Source organism: Scyliorhinus torazame, chromosome 7 (assembly GCF_047496885.1).
Source record: "Scyliorhinus torazame isolate Kashiwa2021f chromosome 7, sScyTor2.1, whole genome shotgun sequence".
Lineage (NCBI taxonomy): Eukaryota > Metazoa > Chordata > Chondrichthyes > Carcharhiniformes > Scyliorhinidae > Scyliorhinus > Scyliorhinus torazame.
In genome coordinates this window covers 56,718,181-56,734,373 of record NC_092713.1, presented here as the reverse complement: position 1 = coordinate 56,734,373, position 16,193 = coordinate 56,718,181, and the positions used below count along the sequence as shown (strand labels likewise).

The window sequence follows — 16,193 nt, the reverse complement described above, 5'->3', positions numbered from 1 at the left end:
CGCCAGTCGGCGGACATCGCGCTGATACCAGAGAATTTTGCCCCTGAATCCTGTCAGAACTATGCTGGTTGTATTTCTTCAGAAGCTGCTTCAGCATACATTCTAAATCACACAATGCTGAACAGCTTCGTAATAAACTGCTAATCTGTCTACAGACACATTTTAACTGAACTGCAGTGGGATCAGATGCTTGGCTTCTGCTCACATTTCCATTTAACAATTTCCATTTTAACTAAACTACTTTTCTGCAAAATGCCTGATACCTTAATAACATAATCTTACCAACATAATCTTACCAAATTGAAGTCTAATTAACTCCCTTAAGGTAACTTCCTTAATCCAAACAAAACTCCATTAGCCCAAGCTTTTTACAATGCCTTAATTGCACCCCTGCCTCTCAAAACCTTTCAAACCAGGATTCTTTAAAAACTCTACTGCAGCAGTCACACACACTAACCCAGGCTTTTAATCCTTATTGCACCAAATACCTATAAATAGGGGACACAGGTTTAAGGTTTTGTACAAGAGGTGGGGCGCCGGGTAGGTGTATAACTGGTTATTTTTAAACACAATGTCCTGGAACTTGTTGTCTGTGAGGGTGGTGGAAGCAAGGCTGATTAATGATCTCCAAACTAAATTAGACAGGTACTGGTGGGAAATAAATGCGCAGGGCTATGGAGATAGAGCTTGGGACTTAGTGGATTGCTGGAGAGCTGGCATGGAGTTAATGTGCTCAATGGCTTCCTCTTGTGCTGTAACTACCCAATGGCTTTGCTGAATTCCCAGCTCTATACCCCATGATTTCCTCCAGAGCACTTTTATAGCCTAGGCCTTTTCTCAGTGTTCCCATGAAGTCCCTCTTCAGTGTTCCTGCAGCCCAGCCAGATCTTGGGGGTTTACCACAGAATGCAATTAAACTATGCGACCGCATCTCAGAACTGCCAGATACTCATAAGTCAAGGGTTGTGATAATACTACTTCACTTAGCACCTGTGTTATAAAACCCAACTTATCATGAGCAATGGCACAGCACACCTGCCAGTACTCAAATAACTTTGGAGCAGTCACAAAGCTGCTCATATTCAAATAATGTTGGAGCAGTCAAAAATCACACCCAAACCAACAGTATACCCAAAGGAAAAACACCATTGTAGTAATGTAGTGTAAAATTACCCAGTTTTCTTCTATTTTACTCCTTCTACTCTTACAGATCTAACCCACTCATCTTTCTGTCCATCCAACTGATGAACCATGCTCCACCACGCATGTTTCACAAGCTGCTGTCCTCCCATCCACTCTCTTCAGGGTCCAACTCTCACATACACAGAGTGTAACACACCACACTGAAATGTTGTTTTCAGCTTCATGCTGACGCTTCAAGAGTCCAGGAATCAAATGGGGTGCTAAGTACAGTTAGAGCGAGAGAGAAAGTTAGCCAAGTACGTACATTGGAAACAAAGACCTGACAGACTTGTCCTGGCAACAGTTGAAGGAAAAATTGAGGGTAAAAACAGAAGAGAAAGGAGAAATATTATCCACAGTGAGTAACACCGAGGTTTGAAGAAAGCCAGAGAAGAAGCAGGTTGATGCCAAAGACCCCATTAATACTATGGCGACAACGAAAGAACAAAGAAATTCCAACTTACGGTGTCAAATTCATCGCTCATATAGGTGAATATACAAGGTAGCCTGCAGCTAACGGAAAGTGACCTGCCGCACTATTGCAGTTGCGTGCTAATACTTTGAAGCTGTTGCACTTCCTTTAAAAAACTTCATCATTTACTTCAGCCACAAAGTGTTCTGTTAATTAGAGACATGACTTCAGTATTCCCACCACCAATTAAGGCCCTTCTGACAGTTTGTTTTTTCCCTCAGCTTTGTGAGATTATAATCGGTGGGTGCATCTATGCTGATCATTTATAACCATGACTAAATTATGGGAGCTATGTGCTTTATGTGCAATTAAATGGGAAGTCCATATCCTGGGATGTGCAAGCCCTCAATTAAGTAGCTTGTTGTGTTTAACAAAGAACCATGAGGTCGAGATTGCAATTAAAATCTTGACAATTGCTTTTGTCTCTGAATTCCTGAACCAAATTGAAAACCTTATGAAATGAAAAATGAAATGAAAATCGCTTATTGTCACAAGTAGGCTTCAAATGAAGTTACTGTGAAAAGCCCCTAGTTGCCACATTCCGGCGCCTGTTCGGGGAGGCTGTTATGGGAATTGAACCGTGCTGCTGGCCTGCCTTGGTCTGCTTTCAAAGCCAGAGATTTAGCCCTGTGCTAAACAGCCCCTGCCTTATCTTTTATGAAGAGTAAGTTCTACATTGCGGATGGGGTGGTGGGGAAGAAAACCGAGGATGGATGAACCAGGAAATTCAGTGTTAATGTCTTTGTACCAGTCACTCCTCAAACAAAGAGGTTTAAGCATCTTGTGAGTAGAAGGTAGTGGTTTAACATTGCAAGTTGCAAAAGCATTAGAATGAACAGACGGTTTTCTTTGAATCTTTTTTTTTAAAACACTGTTCTTTAATCTCAAATCGCACAGCTCCATGTGGGAGAGCCACAATCATCCAATACAGATTTGTGTGAAATCTCACTGATTGTTAGTAATAAACCACAGGAAAAACAACTAAATTTGAGCCTGATCAGTTCTCAGTTTAGCCATCAGATGTCAGAGTTAGGGCGAGTGAGGTGGTTGGGCGGCAAGTGACACCACTCACCACATCTCACTTTGACATACATTCATGCATGCCCACACCCCCTCTCCCCTCTTGCAGTTCAAGATTCATAACTGTTTAGAGTTTGTGACTCCTCGAACTGCTAGGCAGGGGAAGGAAAGTTAATTTACGATTTGCCTTACCTTTCCTTCACCCTTGCAGCACACTCTCCTTAAAACTTAAAAGCAACACGCGTTGTTTCTACCTCTCACATGTCAAGAGGAAGACTTGACAGTTGCTATGGAAGTTGGAGCATGGTGATGGAGTAAATAAGTAAAAGCAAAACACTGGCCAGCAGCACAAGCCTGCAAATTAACATAATGCCAGCACAGGCATTTGATACAGTCTGATAAGTATATTATATAATTTTAAAAATATTATGCATTCACTAAATCATCCAGATGCCAACTGCACATAGAAACCCAAGAACAAAAACAATATGTGAAACTTGTAGCTTGAGGCAACAAATTAATGAATCTATTTACATCCATACAAATATATATATAATACATACAGATTTTTTTTTTAAAAAACAGGCAGGAGAGCCCAGTTAAATTGCTCAATTTTTTTTAAAATCTATCTGTTGAAAAATAAATTATAGGCACGAGAAATAGAGAAAATGTTGAAAAGAAATTGAAATGTCGAACATACTGGGAAATGATTGGGCCATGGGTACGTGGTAATAAATTCATACTGGTACATGTGTCAATCAGAAATAACACTATCAGCCATCGTAGATAAACCGAAATGGATGAAAGAGGATTGCACAAACACAAATAATAGTTAATGAATTGCGAAATATACGCTCAAATGCACTACTAGTGTGAAACTGACACCTGAAGCCGACTTTGATGGAAATTGAGCAGCATTTAACAGCAGCATTGCTAGCGAATTACTATGGTGAAGCAGCTCAGTATTAACTCATCGGTCCCTCATATATTGGAGAACAGGAGAGCAGGGAAGGAATCCCGAGGATTAGAATATGTTACCTTCATTTCAATAAATTAAATCAATCGCATATGGGTATATTTATGGCACCCCGCACATTTTAAAATATCAAACTAGCTCACCTGTTTTCCCACTGTAAAATATAGCACCGACACATCTCCTACAAGAAATAAATATTCAGTCTTCGTTGCTCTTCACCTCTTCATTGATCAAAACGAGCAGAGAAATGAGCAGCATTCAACAACAGAAAATTACACCCTGTGCAATCATCCGCCACCAGACGAAAGCACTCAGAAAAGACACCAGGCATTTAGAAATGAGAGGTGGTGGGGCGGGGAGAGGAGAGACAAAATGCATGAAAATAAACCCCTCACGCGTCCCACAATAAAAAGGGAAATGTTTGCAATAATCCGCTACATTTTGTCAGCTCGGGGCTGCAGCCAAGGAACGAGAAGGGAAGAACAAAGAGCTGTCCAGCAGAAGGAGGAGAGACTGTCTGAGTGCGGAGTAGAAGCCGGGGTTCACTCCCAGCGGCTGCTTGCAATGTTACCATTTGCTGTGGAACTGATACATAACTATCCTGTTAGAAAAAGGTACGGAATCCGAGAAGGATCAAACTCAAATCTGCCACCAGGGGGTGCAATGTGTGAGTGGGAGGGAAAAGCAGACTTAACCCTTTCCTTACTCTGGCTCAACCTCATCTGCACGTAATGTTATTTTTTAAATTTACAGTACCCAATTCATTTGTTCCAATTAAAGGGCAATTTAGCGTGGCCAATCCACCTATTACTGTTTTGATTAAAAGATATGGCCAATCCACCTATTGCCCCCCCCCCCCCCCCTCCACCAACACCCAGTCTCCCTCACTCCTCACCGCTCTCCTATCCCTTCTCTCCCCACCACCCCCTTCCTTTCACTTCTGTTGGTACAGAGGTGAGGGTATCTGGTCTCTCCAGCGCAAAGTTTAGTGCTTGTACCATTTGTTTTTTGTACAATTGTGTTGTGAACTGTTTTAATAATCAGAGTATCCTATTCCCCCTCCCCCCTTGTACGTTGGTACTGAGGGGAGGGTTCCCTGTTTCTCCAACACAAAATTAGTGTTTGTACCATTTTTACTGTTTTAATAAAAAGATATGGCCAATGCACCTACCCTGCACATCTTTGGGTTGTGCGGGTGCAAACTCCACACAGACAGTGACCCAGAGCCGGGATCGAACCTGGGACCTTGGTGCCGTGAGGTAGCAGTGCTAACCACCATGCTGCCCCCAAGTTATTTTTTTTTCAGCAGGAAAGTGCTTTACTATTCATTGAACAGAAGCAAAGGCATTCCTGAAATATATACAGCAAAGCATTTTCTCTCCAATACCTGGTAAAGACATGGTAAATTTTTGCTGCAGTTATATTATTTGCATTAAAATACAACAACTTGTATTTATTTAGTGCTTTCAACATAATCAATCATCACTTCATAGGAGCAAATACAACATTTAACACAGCCACATGAGGAGATATTAGGGAATGTCGTGTTGGGTGTTCTGACGTACAAACGATCCAACATGGCTGGAGATGGTGTAACTCAATTTTATGAACTACTTAACTGTAACAGCACACTGCTAACTTGGGTACATGCATTACCAGCTAATCTGTGGACCCTGTCCTATTACCATCTGGGTGAGGCACTCAGCACATGGTGAATGTCTGAGTGGCAGGCTCTGAGCTCGGTGCTCTGAGCTGGCTGCTGCTGGAATGAGCGGCAACTGTAGTGTCCCGTTTTTATAGTGCATGTGCTCTCACTGGTGATTGGCTGCGATGTTGTGTGTGTGTTGGTTGGTCCTACTGCATGTCCATCAGTGTGTGTTTGATTGCACCATGATATGCTGATCTAAATATCATGACAGGGAAGATGATCAAAGGCTAGGCCAATGTAATATCTCCATAAATTATGGTAATATGATACAATGTTTGAGCATATACAGTACAGAATGATGAAATAATTAGTTATATCCTGCGCCGATGATGGTAGTGTCAAGGAGGCAGAAGTAGGCTGTGCAATATTTCACTCACAGTCCGACTACAACACCAAACAGAGGAGGTCAAAATAGAATGCTATAGCTGGTGCACTGACGTGTTTGCTACATTAGGACTCAGGTGTAGGCTGTGAAGATGCAGTCTTTACATAGGAGCACCAGATGATAACTTTCTAATCACTGCCACTGAAATTGCAGCTGAAAGATTCAGCGTTGAAACGTCTATGAACAGTCACTGAATGGATGGACAGAATGTGAATGGTACAGATGTGGAATGTTCCACAATTGTTGCAATGAGTTGTTACGCGAGCAGGGTTGCATTATGTGGGGTGGCAGAGTGGTGGTACCTAGTTCTCTGAGAGTTAGGTTTCTCGCAGAACTTCATACAGATTATACAAGAAGAGTCAGTACGAAATCTATCGCAAGAGGCCATGCTTATTGGCCTGGTCTGGCAAGTGACTGAGGAGTATACTGTCCACCAAAACTGTATAAATAAGCTGCCTAAACTGCTTTACAAGCCAAGGTCATGGTCAAACCGACCATTTCAAAGAGTTCATGTAGATTTTTAAGAAAAGGGAAATAACAATTTCTTGGTGCTTATCGATAGTCACTCGAAGTTGACTGAAATGAAGTATGCAGGTCAATAATGAATGAACAATAGACAAGTTACAGTCTAATTAATGCTTGTCATGTTTACCAGAGAAGCCGCTCTCAGATAATAGTCCTCACTTTTGTTCTGATCTTTTGCAAAATTTCATGAAGCAGAACAGTGTGAAACATGCCCTCACTCCTCCTTGTTATCCGGTATCAAACAGAGCAGCTGAAAGATCCATAATGCTAGTTAAAGGAGCTCTCAAGAATCAAAACTAAATTGCCCCTTAGTGTCCAAAGATGTGTAGATTAGGTGGGGTTATGGGGATAGGGCATGGGAATGGGAATAGGTAGGGTCTTTGAGAGGGTCATTGCGGACTCGATGGGCCGAATGGTGTCCTTCTGGATGGCAGGAATTCTAATACAAGTACCACTCCCGTTGTCTGGACCTCATCCAATTTGATCTACTGTATTTGCTGGTCCCATTGCCGCCTCCTCTACATTGGGGAGATTAAACACAAACTCGCTTTGTGGTACACCTTCAATCGGTCTGTAAGCATGACCCTGACCTTCCTGTCGCTTGTCCTTTCAACTAACCACTCATGCCCACATGTCCATTCTTGGCCTGCTGCAATGTTCCAGTGAAGCCCAACGCAAACTGGAGCATATTTAATCTCTGATTTGTCTCTTTACAGTCCTCTGGATTTAACATTGAGTTCAACAACTTCAGATAATAAATTCTCTCCTCCATCTTGACCCGCTTTTTAAATCCAATTCTTTTGTCCCAGTGCCCCCCCCCCCCCCCATCTTTCACTTGTTCATAAGTTTTGCTTTCACAGAGTGCTGACCCTTGTTCTGCTATTAACACATTATGCTATCTTACCTTTATGCCACTATAAGGCCCTTCTTTAGTCTTTAACAGTAGTATTGCCACTCCCTTTGTCTTGTGCCTATGACATCTTTGTCAAATCTCTCCTAACTCCAATCTATCCCTGCAGCAAGTTTTGCTCCACCTGCTCTATTCCCTCTGAAACAGTATAAATCTGTCACGTTTCTCCCTCTCTTTAGCTCTGAAGAAAGGCCATACAGACTTGAATCATTAACTCTTGTTTCTTTCTCCTCAGGTGCTGCCAGATCTGCTGACTTTTTCCAGCAGTTTCTGTTTTTATTTACTCAAGAACCAAGTGTTGCTTGGGTGTTTGAAAGAATTGATAGAAAATGTGTACAAATCCATGAAGATTAGTAGAGGTCAGAAGATTTGACAAGATATGAAAAACAGCAAAGAATGATGGAAAAATTAATAAGGGGAGAAATTGGAGTGTTGAGAGAAAGCTAGCTAAAAGTATATAAAATACGTAAGTAAAGTGAGTGTTAGTCCTCCAGAGAGGAAGCTAAGGGAATTAATAATGAAAGAGAAGTGGCAGGTGAATTGCACAGATATTTTGTGTCTGTCTTCACTGTCGAGGGAACGAATGCCACCCCAGAAATAACTGACAATTGGGAGATGAAAGGAAGGGGGAACTTAAAATAATTACAATCCCAGGGCAGTGGCACTGAGAAAATTATTTGAATCACAAGCTGGCAATGGCTCAGGTCTTGACCGACTTGATTCTAGGATCATAAAATAAGTGGTTGATAAGAGAGCGGATTCATTGGTTGGAATATTCCAAAATTTCCCAGATTCTGAACAGGCTCCATCAAATTGGAAAATAAGAAGTAGAACTCCACTATTCAAGAAATGGGGGAAACAGAAAGCAGGAAGCTAAAGGCCAGTTCGCTTAATGTCTGTTGTAGGGAAAATACTGGAATCTATTATTAAGGAAGTTGTAGATGGGCACTGAGAAAATCTCAATGCAATCTGGCAGAGTCAACATGGTTTTGTGAAAGGAAAATTTTCTTTTTGACTAATTTATTATAGGAGGAATGTTTATTGAGGAAGTAACTAGCAACCAGATAAAGGGGAACCTGTGAAGGTGGTGCACTAGATTTCCAAAAGCATTAGAAGATGCCACATCATAGGTGGATGGTGGCATGGATAGAGTACTATTTAGCTAACGGAAAACAGGGTAGGCATGAATGTAGCATTTTCAAGTTGGAACAACGGGAGCACCACAGGGATCCGTGCTGGGGCTTCAACTGTACGACCTATTCTATACTGATGATTTGGATTACTGGTCAAAATATATAATTGCTAAATTTGCTGATGACACAAAGGTAGGTAGGAAAGTAAGCTGTGAAGAGGACAAAAGGGGCCTGCAAAGGGATATAAGTGAAGTGATTAGGCAAGAAATTGATAGATGCCATATAATGTGGGAAAATATGAATTTGTCCACTTTGGCAAGAATAATAGAAAAGCAGCACATTATTTAAATGGAGAGAGGTTGCAGAACTCTGCGGTGCAGAGGGATCTGAGTGTCCTGGCACATGAATCACGAAATGATATCACGCAGGTAGAGCAAGTGATTAGGAAGGCAAATGGATTGCTGTGATTTATTGCAAGGGGACTGGAATATATAACAGTAAGATGTTTTAGTACAGATGTACAGGGCATCCATGAGACCACATCAAGAGCAATATGTACAACTTCGGTCTCCTCATTTAAGAAAGGACTTACTGCACGAGAGCAGCTCAGAGATGGTTCATTGGACTGATTCCTGGGATGACGGCATTGTCTTATGAGGAACACTGCATCACCTGCCAATGCAAGATGGCCACCAGGATGGCATGTGCACCAGGAATACCAGTGCATAAAAATAATCTTTATTAATGTCACAAGTAGGCTTACATTCACACTGCAATGAAGGTACTGTGAAACACACTGGTCTGTGCATGCACATAAATCCAGTTATGTTACTCCACCGCAGCCAGAATGGCAGTAACATATGCACATGCATCGATGATGTCACCATGCAATGCAGGGATCTGCTTGTTTCTGTGACATTTCTGGGAATAATAAGCAATTAATTTGTTCATAGGATGGGATTATGTTAGTTACTTTTCATGATGAACTCGTTTTGAGCCTCATTTACACGCAGTAATAGAAAATAAAAAATTTCCAAAACTACGGTTATTGCAGAGAAACGTGGAACAATAACCATCACTAGGGAGATGATCTTGATGGGATTAAATATAGATAAGTCTCTGAGACCTGGACTTCCGGTGACGGCGGGCGGGAGGCGGCCGCACAATGGAGGGCTCCCGTTCGGCAACGGCATTTTCGGGGCTTTAAGCCCGGTCCCAGGGTCCGCGGAGGCGGCAGAAGCAGGGAGAAGGCACGGAGGAGGCACAGTGAAGACACAGGAGGGAAAAAAGAACAAAGAAAAATGTCGAGGGTGAGCAAGAAAACGGCCGGAAAAAAACCAGCTGGAGGTCCGTCGGGGAGTGGAAAGGTCACCGCGGGGTCACCAGGAAAAATGGAGGCTGGAGCACCAGGGAAGGCCGCACTGCTTACGGCTGAAGAAATAACTAAGGTGATGGCTGCGGAATTTGAAAAGCAGTTGGCGCAGGTTGCGAAATGCATGGAGACGGTGAGGAAGGAGATGAGGGAGGTTTTGAGTGTGCTGGTGGAGGAGGCGGTTTCCCCGGTGAGGACGGAGGTGGCGAGCGCAGTGGCGGAGGTGCGAGAGCAAGGGGAGGCGCTGAAGGAAGTGGAGGAGACGTTATTGCAGCACAGTGATCAAATTGCCTCGATGCGGAAGGTGATGGATACTAACAAGGATCTGCGAGGAAAAATGGAAGACCTGGAAAACAGATCCAGGCGACAGAATGTGAGGATTGTGGGGCTGCCCGAAGGAGTTGAAGGACCGAAGCCGACTGAGTAATTTGCTGCGATGCTGGCAAAACTATTGGGGGAGGGGGAGGATCCCTCCCGATATGAACTGGATTGGGCTCATCAGTCGTGGAGGCCTGTACCAAAGGCGAGTGAGCCGCCAAGGGCAGTGACTCTGTGCTTCCGTAGGTACAGTGTGAAGGAGAAGGTCCTGAACTGGGCCAAGCAGAAGCGGGTGGTGCAGTGGGCTGGAGCTGGTATACGTGTATACCAGGCCTTTACGTTGGGGGGGGGGGGGGGGGGGGAGCTGTGTAAGATTAAGGGTGACTACGGGTAATCCCTGATTCCTTTTTGTCATTTGTTTATGTAAATATGTGGGTTGAGGTTCGGGGGTTGGTGGGTAGATGGGATCGTTGTTATTATGGGGACTGACATATCTTGCTGATTATTGTTTATTGTTGATGGATCAGTAAATGTGGGAGAAAATGTGAAAAAGGAGGAGAATTTTTAAAAAAAAATTTTTTAAAGTCTCTGAGACCTGATGGCCTGCATGGTTATGATATTTCAGAATTCCAGGGTTCTGGTGGGTTGGAAAAACGTTAATGTGATGCCTGTATTCAAAAAGGGAGATAGATAAAAAGTAGAAAACTATAGACCGGTTGGCTTGACCTCTGTGGTGGGGAAATTGCTGGAATCAATCATTGAGGAGGAGATGACGGAACATTTGGAAAGACAAAGCTCAGTGCGCCATTGTCAGAATGGTTTTATGAAGGGTACGTCATGCTTGACAAACTTGCTTGAGTCCTTTGAGGATGTAACCAGCAAGGTGGATAATGGGAAACCTCTGGTATATCTAGACTTCCAGAAGGCGTTTGACAAGGTGCCGCATAAAAGGCTGATCCAGAATGTGAGATCATAGGGATTGGGTGTAGAGGACTAGATTGGATTGAGGATTGGCTGACTGACAGAAAGCAGAGGGTCGGGATAAATGGGTCTTTCTGGCGAACTGTAGCTAGCGGGGTGCCACAGGGATCAGTCCTCGGACCTCAACTATTTACAATCTATATAAATGATCTGCAAGCAGGGACAGAATGTAACATAGCAACATTTGCGGATGATACTAAAATAGGTGGGAAAGCAGGCAGTGAAGAGGAGATACAGATTTTACAGACAATTAGATAGGCTAAGAGATTGGGCCAAAATTTGGCAGATGGAGTTTAATTTTGGCCAAAAAAATAGAAAGGCAAATTATTATCTAAATGGAAAGCAGATTCAAGATGCACCTGGGCAGAGGGATCTGGGTGTCTTTGTTCATGAATCGCAGAAAGTCGGCGTGCAGGTACAACATGTATTTAAAAAGGCAAATGGAATGTAAGCTTTTATTGCAAACAGGCTGGAGTATAAAAGTAGAGAAGTGTTGTTGCAATTGTATAGGGTGTTGGTGAGACCACATCTGGAGTATTGTGTCCAGTTTTGGTCTCCTTATTTGAGGAAGGATGTGGTGGCATTGGAGGCAGTTCAGAGGAGGTTCACCAGATTTATTCCAAGGATGAAAGGATTGACGTCTGAGGAGAGATTAAACAGTTTGGGCTTATACTAGTTGGAGTTTAGAAGGATGAGAGACGATCTGATCGAAGTGTCTGAAATACTAAATAGGATTGATGAAGTAAACATAGACCAAATGACTCCTCTTGTAGGGAAATCGAGAATGAGAGGTCAAGGATATACGTTGAGAGGTGGTAGATGTAGAACTGAGATGAGGAGGAACTACTTCTCGCAGAGGGTGGTGAATTTGTGGAACTCACTGCCCCATAGTGTAGTGGAGTATGAGTCATTAAATGGTTTCAAGAAAGAGATAGATATATTTTTGATTTTTAAAATGGGTGAAAGGGATATGGGCAACAGGTGGGGAGGTAGATTTGAGACCAGGAAGAGATCAGCCACGATCTGATTGAATAGCGGAGCAGTCTCGGAGACCTGAATTGCTGACTTCTGCCCCTAATTCCTATGTTCCTATGTAATGGTTCTTTTCATATTATTTAACCGGGATGGGTTTTACTCGTCCTTGAGGCCGCTGTGTGCTATATGGAAGTAAGCTGCATGGATCAGGAGGAGTTTCCTGCCAGCTTTCAAGCGTTTAAGTCAAAACTGAATGAACTAATTCAGTTACAGAAATGGTAGACCGTCAAAAATAAAGAAAACAACAAGGACAAGAAGATATACCCAGATGCTAAAACACAGAGAGGTTGGGCCTGAATCCATTGGGGTTTAGAAGAATGAGAGGTGATCTTCTAGAAACATATAAAGCTTGACAGAATGGATGCTGAAAGGATGTTCCCATGTGTGAGAGAACAGAACTAGAGGACACAGTTGAAAAGTAAGGGATCTCCCATTTAAGACGGCAATGAGGATTTTATTTTCAGAGGGCCATAAGTCTGTGGAATTCTCTTCCCCAGAGAGCGGTACAGGCAGGGACATTGAATATATTTAGTGCAGTGGTATACAGATTCTTGACTACTAAGGGAATCAAAGAGTATTGGGGGAGGCAGGATAGAGGCATTGAGGCTACAGTCAGATGAACTGTGATTTTATTGAATGGCTGAGCAGGATCGAGGGACTGAATGGCCTGCCCCTGCTTCTAATTTGAATCTTCATGTGTGCTCACATTTCAGTATTAAACAAAAGTTGACTAATTTCCTGCTGAAGTACAAAACAACTCCACACGTCACTGCAAGGTATACACCTGCTGAGCCTTTGGTGAAGAGATGACTAAGAACACGTTTGAGTCAGGTATTACTAAACGTGACTGTCAAAATTAAATACAATAAGTTTGGTTACATACGTCAATATGGCACAAACAAACGAGTAGTCTCAGATAAAAGAAATATGTTCATGTTTCAGCACCCCTCACAAGCCACACAAGTAGGATGTAGGGACAGTATAAGTGCGTGGAACCAAAAGCTACTTTTTAAAAATAAATTTAGAGTACTCAATTATTTCTTTTTCCAATTAAGGGGCTATTTAGCATGGCCAATCCACCTAACCTGTACATCTTTGCTTTGTGGGGGTGAAACCCATGCAAACACGGGGAGAATGTGCAAACTCCACACGGACAGTGACCCAGAGCCGGGATTCGAACCCGGGTCCTCAGGGCAGTAGGCAGCAATGCTAACCACTGTGCCACACGCTGCCCCAGAACCAAAAGATACTTGATTGAAATTGGTGGCAAAGTGAGAAATGTCCATTGTAGATCACATGATCCAGTCAAGGGATGAACTAAAATGTGAGCATGATCCATTTGATTATGGGCTTGGTAGATTAATGGTCTACCATTCAGAAATGCCATTTCTGAGAATGAAACAGGAACTTTATTGAGTTTCTGAAACAAAACCAGTCCAAAACCTGACGACACCAAAACCTGTCAGGAGATCAGGAAAGTGTTGTAATCCTGTTCTGAACTACCTTTGTAGATGTGGTTCAAGCAATTAAAAAAAACATTTGTAATTATACCAAGTGTGCATCTCCATAAAGATTACAAAGCATTACTTGTGTAAGATGTATGTTTTCAAAGAATAAGGGACCTGTTTTATGCGTAACTCCTTTCTTTGTAAACTTGTATCAAGGAAAAGCAGACCAATCGCATAACCTTCCTTTTGGAAAGGGGAAACAGTGCAATGTATTCATATATTATGCTAATGTGCTCCATACAATGTTCCATCCTGGATAATGCAAAAATATACCGTGAACTAAACAGGGCCTCTTCAAGCATGCAGGCGGGGGAAGGGCAAGCTTAACGCTGTAAGCTGACCTGAGGGCCTTTATCAAAGGCGAATTCTAGCAGCAGAGGGAACAACTGTGAAAAGATCTCACCAAGGCCACTGAAGAAGCGGGGACGAGGCTTCCGGTGGCGGCCATGGAGGAGTAGGTCACGCATTCGGCAGCTCCCGTCTGGAACGGACTCTTAGACCTTTTTCAGGAGTTTCCACAGACATTTTGGGGCAGATTGGTGAAGCGAATACTGCCAAAAGGATTCCCTCTCATGACTTCCGGTTGCGGATATGCGGAGCTAAGTCGCACATTCGGCGGCTCCCGCAAAAACGGACTTTTGGGCTCTTTTCAGAGCCCCCAAGGGCACTTTTTCGACGTTTCCCGGTGTGGGAAGGAGTTAATAATAGCTCCCCGCCAGTATATGGCTTTAACTAGGAGCGGGGCGACAAAAAAGGTGGTGGTGGACCAGAAGAAGGGAGGGAAGAAGGACAAAATGGCGGCGGGCGGAGACCAGGCAGCGTGGAGGCAGTGGGCGGAGGAGCAACAGGAGAGTATCCAGCGCTGCCTCAGAGAGATTAAAACGGACCTGCTAGAGCTGATGAAGGCTTCTATTGATAAGCTGCTGGAGACACAGACAGCCCAGGGGGTGGCGATCCGAGAGGTTCAACAAAAGATCTCTGACAATGAGGACGAGATCTTAGTCCTGGCGGTAAAGGTGGAGGCGCACGAGGCGCTCCACAAGAAATGGCAGGAGAGGTTCGAGGAGATGGAGAATCGGTCGAGGCGGAAGAATCTGCGGATTCTGGGCCTCCCGGAGGGGCTGGAGGGGCCGGACGTGGGGGCCTATGTGGTCACCATGTTAAACTCGCTGATGGGAGCGGGGTCCTTCCAGGGGCCCCTGGAGCTGGAAGGGGCCCAGAGAGTGTTGGCGAGGAGGCCCAAGGCTAACGAGCCTCCGCGGGCGGTGCTGGTGCGGTTCCATCGGTTCGTCGATCGGGAGTGTGTGCTCAGGTGGGCCAAGAAAGAGAGGAGCAGCAGGTGGGAGAACGCGGAGGTTCGGATATATCAGGACTGGAATGGGGGTGGGTGGGGGGAATTGAGTTGCTGCTGCTAAGATCAAGGAGGAGCTGGAGCGAGTGGGGTGGGTCGAGACAGGGGTATGCCACTGTGGGGAACGGGCCGGGTGTGGGGTGCGGGCGCGTGGCTGGCCAAGGAGGGGTCATGGCTAGTCGGCGGGGGAGGGGCGCGGGTAGCCCCCTTATCCGGCTGATAACCTGGAATGTAAGGGGACTGAATGGGCCGGTTAAGCGGTCCCGCGTGTTCGCGCACCTGAAGGGGCTCAAGGCGGATGTGGTTATGCTCCAGGAGACACACCTGAAGGTGGCAGACCAGGTAAGACTGAGGAAAGGGTGGGTAGGTCAGGTGTTTCACTCGGGGCTAGATGCCAAAAATCGAGGGATGGCGATCTTGGTGGGAAAGAAGATGTTATTCGAGGCGTCGAGCATTGTGGCAGCTAATGGCGGTAGGTACATAATGGTAAGTGGTAAGTTGCAGGGAGAGAGGGTGGTACTGGTCAATGTGTATGCTCCGAACTGGGACGATGCGGGTTTTATGCGGCGTATGTTGGGTCGGATCCCAGACTTGGAAGTGGGGGGCCTGATAATGGGGGGAGACTTTAACACAGTGTTGGATCCTGCACTGGATCGCTCCAGGTCTAGGACGGGTAGGAAGCCGGCGGCGGCTAGAGTGTTGAGGGGATTTATGGACCAAATGGGAGGGGTGGACCCTTGGAGATTTGCAAGGTTGGGGGCGAGAGAATTTTCATTCTTCTCACATGTCCATAAGGCTTATTCTCGAATCAACTTTTTCATTTTGAGTAGGGCGCTGTCGCGAGAGTAGAGGATACCGAGTATTCGGCAATAGCCATTTCAGAACACGCCCCGCATTGGGTGGACTTGGAGATGGGATGGAGAGGGACCAGCGCCCACTGTGGTGCTTGGAGGTGGGGCTGTTGGCGGACGAGGAGGTGAGCGAGCGGGTCCGAGGAAGTATAGAGAGGTACTTGGAGACCAACGACAACGGGGAGGTCCGAGTGGGGATGGTATGGGAGGCACTGAAGGCGGTGGTGAGGGGAGAGCTGATCTCCATCAGGGCCCACAAGGAGCGGAGGGAGCGGGGGGAGAGGGAGAGGCTGGTGGGGGAGATGGTGAGGGTAGACAGGAGGTATGTGGAAGAACCTGTGGAAGGATTGTTGAGGAAGAGGCGCAGCCTCCAGGCCGAATTCGACCTGGTGACCACCAGGAATTGGAGGTGCAGTGGAGGAAGGCCCAGGGGGCGGTCTACGAGTATGGGGAAAAGGCAAGCCGG

At 44.9% G+C, this 16,193-nt stretch overlaps 1 protein-coding gene across 1 annotated transcript in view; it reads right to left on the bottom strand.

Annotated features, from left to right (window-relative positions):
- The window catches only part of b4galt2 (UDP-Gal:betaGlcNAc beta 1,4- galactosyltransferase, polypeptide 2), a 612,340-nt gene extending 608,110 nt beyond the window's left edge, over positions 1 to 4,230 (bottom strand). Inside the window, exon 1 of the mRNA XM_072510742.1 lies at positions 3,794 to 4,230. The gene's annotated coding sequence lies outside the window, so the exon portion shown is untranslated. The remainder of the gene's footprint in view (positions 1 to 3,793) is intronic.
- Positions 4,231 to 16,193: the final 11,963 nt, after the last annotated feature.